The sequence below is a fragment of the Calliopsis andreniformis genome, unplaced genomic scaffold (genome assembly GCF_051401765.1).
Source record: "Calliopsis andreniformis isolate RMS-2024a unplaced genomic scaffold, iyCalAndr_principal scaffold0019, whole genome shotgun sequence".
NCBI classification, from domain to species: domain Eukaryota; kingdom Metazoa; phylum Arthropoda; class Insecta; order Hymenoptera; family Andrenidae; genus Calliopsis; species Calliopsis andreniformis.
This window is the reverse complement of record NW_027480431.1, coordinates 8,675,037-8,679,083: the sequence shown is the minus strand read 5'-3', so window position 1 is coordinate 8,679,083 and position 4,047 is coordinate 8,675,037.

Here is a 4,047-nt window from a genome sequence, read left to right as displayed (position 1 = left end):
AGTTAGAGCCTTAGAAGTCAACGTCAGAAGCATAAAATACAATATAAATACAACAGTTTTTCCATCGTATAAAACGAATAATTGCAAGCAGTTTGAAAGTGATGGCCAATTCTACCTTCCGGGCAACCTAGGCTTCACTCTAGGGCGTTGCTCCACCAGATCGATTAGTTAGTGCCTTAGAAGTCAACGCCAGAAGCATAAAATACAATATAAATACAACAGTTTTTCCATCGTATAAAACGAATAATTGCAACCAGTTTGAAAGTGATGGCCAATTCTACCTTCCGGGCAACCTAGGCTTCACTCTAGGGCGTTGAACCACCAGATCGAATAGTTAGTGCCTTAGAAGTCAACGCCAGAAGCATAAAATGCCATATAAATACAACAGTTTTTCCATCGTATAAAACGAATAATTGCATCCAGAATGATACTTATGGTCATTTCTACTTTCCGAGCAAGCTAGGCTTCACCCTAGGGCGTTGGTCCAACAGATTGAATAGTTAGGGCCTTAGAAGTCAACGCCGGAAGCATAAAATGCAATAACAATACAACAGTGTATCCATCATATAACAGGAATAATTGCAACCAGTTTGAAGGTGATGGCCAATTCTACGTTCCGGGCAACCTAGGCTTCACTCTAGGGCGTTGCTCCACTAGATCGAATAGCTAGGGCCTTAGAAGTCGACGCCAGAAGCATAAAATACAATATAAATACAACAGTTTTTCCATCGTATAAAACGAATAATTGCAACCAGTATGAAACTTATGGACATTTCTACTTTCCGAGCAAGCTAGGCATCACCCTAGGACGTGGCTCCTACAGACTGAATAGTTAGGGCCTTAGAAGTCAACGCCCGGAGCATAAAATGCAATAAAAATACAACAGTGTTTCCATCATGTAACAGGAATAATTGCAACCAGTTTGAAAGTGATGGCCAATCCTACGTTCCCGGCAACCTAGGCTTCAGTCTAGGGCGTCGCTCCACCAGATCGAATAGTTAGTGCCTTAGAAGTCAACGTCAGAAGCATAAAATACAATATAAATACAACAGTTTTTCCATCGTATAAAACGAATAATTGCAACCAGTTTGAAAGTGATGGCCAATTCTACCTTCCGGGCAACCTAGGCTTCACTCTAGGGCGTTGCTCCACCAGATCGAATAGTTAGTGTCTTAGAAGTCAACGCCAGAAGCATAAAATGCCATATAAATACAACAGTTTTTCCATCGTATAAAACGAATAATTGCAACCAGAATGAAACTTATGGTCATTTCTACTTTCCGAGCAAGCTAGGCTTCACCCTGGGGCGTTGGTCCAACAGATCGAATAGTTAGTGCCTTAGAAGTCAACGCCGGAAGCATAAAATGCAATAACAATACAACAGTGTTTCCATCATATAACAGGAGTAATTGCAACCAGTTTGAAAGTGATGGCCAATCCTACGTTCCGGGCAACCTAGGCTTCACTCTAGGGCGTTGCTCCACTAGATCGAATAGCTAGGGCTTTAGAAGTCAACGCCAGAAGCATAAAACACAATATAAATACAACAGTTTTTCCATCGTATAAAACGAATAATTGCAACCAGTATGAAACTTATGGACACTTCTACTTTCCGAGCAAGCTAGGCATCACCCTAGGGCGTGGCTCCAACAGGCTGAATAGTTAGGGCCTTAGAAGTCAGCGCCCAAAGCATAAAATGCAATAAAAGTACAACAGTGTTTCCATCATATAACAGGAATAATTGCAACCAGTTTGAAAGTGATGGCCAATCCTACGTTCCGGGCAACCTAGGCTTCAGTCTAGGGCGTCGCTCCACCAGATCGAATAGTTAGTGCCTTAGAAGTCAACGTCAGAAGCATAAAACACAATATAAATACAACAGTTTTTCCATCGTATAAAACGAATAATTGCAACCAGTTTGAAAGTGATGGCCAATTCTACCTTCCGGGCAACCTAGGCTTCACTCTAGGGCGTTGCTCCACCAGATCGAATAGTTAGTGCCTTAGAAGTCAACGCCAGAAGCATAAAATGCCATATAAATACAACAGTTTTTCCATCGTATAAAACGAATAATTGCAACCAGAATGAAACTTATGGTCATTTCTACTTTCCGAGCAAGCTAGGCTTAACCCTAGGGCGTTGGTCCAACAGATTGAATAGTTAGGGCCTTAGAAGTCAACGCCCGAAGCATAAAATGCAATAACAATACAACAGTGTATCCATCATATAACAGGAATAATTGCAACCAGTTAGAAAGTGATGGCCAATTCTACGTTCCGGACAACCTAGGCTTCACTCTAGGGCGTTGCTCCAACAGATCGAATAGTTAGAGCCTTAGAAGTCAACGTCAGAAGCATAAAATACAATATAAATACAACAGTTTTTCCATCGTATAAAACGAATAATTGCAAGCAGTTTGAAAGTGATGGCCAATTCTACCTTCCGGGCAACCTAGGCTTCACTCTAGGGCGTTGCTCCACCAGATCGATTAGTTAGTGCCTTAGAAGTCAACGCCAGAAGCATAAAATACAATATAAATACAACAGTTTTTCCATCGTATAAAACGAATAATTGCAACCAGTATGAAACTTATGGTCATTTCTACCTTCCGAGCAACCTAGGCTTCACCCTAGGGCGTTGCTCCAACAGATTGAATAGTTAGGACCTTAGAAGTCAACGCCGAACCATAAAATGCAAAAAAAATACAACAGTGTTTCCATCATATAACAGGAATAATTGCAACCAGTTTGAAAGTGATTGCCAATCCTACGTTCCGGGCAACCTAGGCTTCACTCTAGGGCGTCGCTCCACCAGATCGAATAGTTAGTGCCTTAGAAGTCAACTTCAGAAGCATAAAATACAATATAAATACAACAGTTTTTCCATCGTATAAAACGAATAATTGCAATCAGTTTGAAAGTGATGGCCAATTCTACCTGTCGGGCAACCTAGGCTTCACTCTAGGGCGTTGCTCCACCAGATCGAATAGTTAGTGCCTTAGAAGTCAACGCCAGAAGCATAAAATGCCATATAAATACAACAGTTTTTCCATCGTATAAAACGAATAATTGCAACCAGAATGAAACTTATGGTCATTTCTGCTTTCCGAGCAAGCTAGGCTTCACCCTAGGGCGTTGGTCCAACTGATTGAATAGTTAGGGCCTTAGAAGTCAACGCCCGAAGCATAAAATGCAATAACAATACAACAGTGTATCCATCATATAACAGGAATAATTGCAACCAGTTTGAAAGTGATGGCCAATTCTACGTTCCGGGCAACCTAGGCTTCACTCTAGGGCGTTGCTCCACCAGATCGAATAGTTAGTGCCTTAGAAGTCAACGCCAGAAGCATAAAATACAATATAAATACAACAGTTTTTCCGTCGTATGAAACGAATAATTGCAACCAGTATGAAACTTATGGTCATTTCTACTTTCCGAGCAACCTAGGCTTCACCCTAGGGCGTTGCTCCAACAGATTGAATATTTAGGACCTTAGAAGTCAACGCCCGAACCATAAAATGCAAAAAAAATACAACAGTGTTTCCATCATATAACAGGAATAATTGCAACCAGTTTGAAAGTGATGGCCAATCCTACGTTCCGGGCAACCTAGGCTTCACTCTAGGGCGTCGCTCCACCAGATCGGATAGTTAGTGCCTTAGAAGTCAACGTCAGAAGCATAAAATACAATATAAATACAACAGTTTTTCCATCATATAACAGGAATAATTGCAACCAGTTTGAAAGTGATGGTCGTTTCTACGTTCCGGGCAACATAGGCTTCACTCTAGGGCGTTGCTCCACTAGATCGAATAGCTAGTACCTTAGAAGTCAACGCCAGATGTATAAAATACAATATAAATACAACAGTTTTTCCATCGTATAAAACGAATAAATGCAACCAGTATGAAGGTTAACGTCATTTCTACTTTCCGGGCAACCTAGGCTTCACCCTAGGGCGTTGCTCCAACAGATTGAGTAGTTAGGGCCTTAGAAGTCAACGCCCGAAGCATAAAATGCAATAAAAATACAACTGTGTATCCA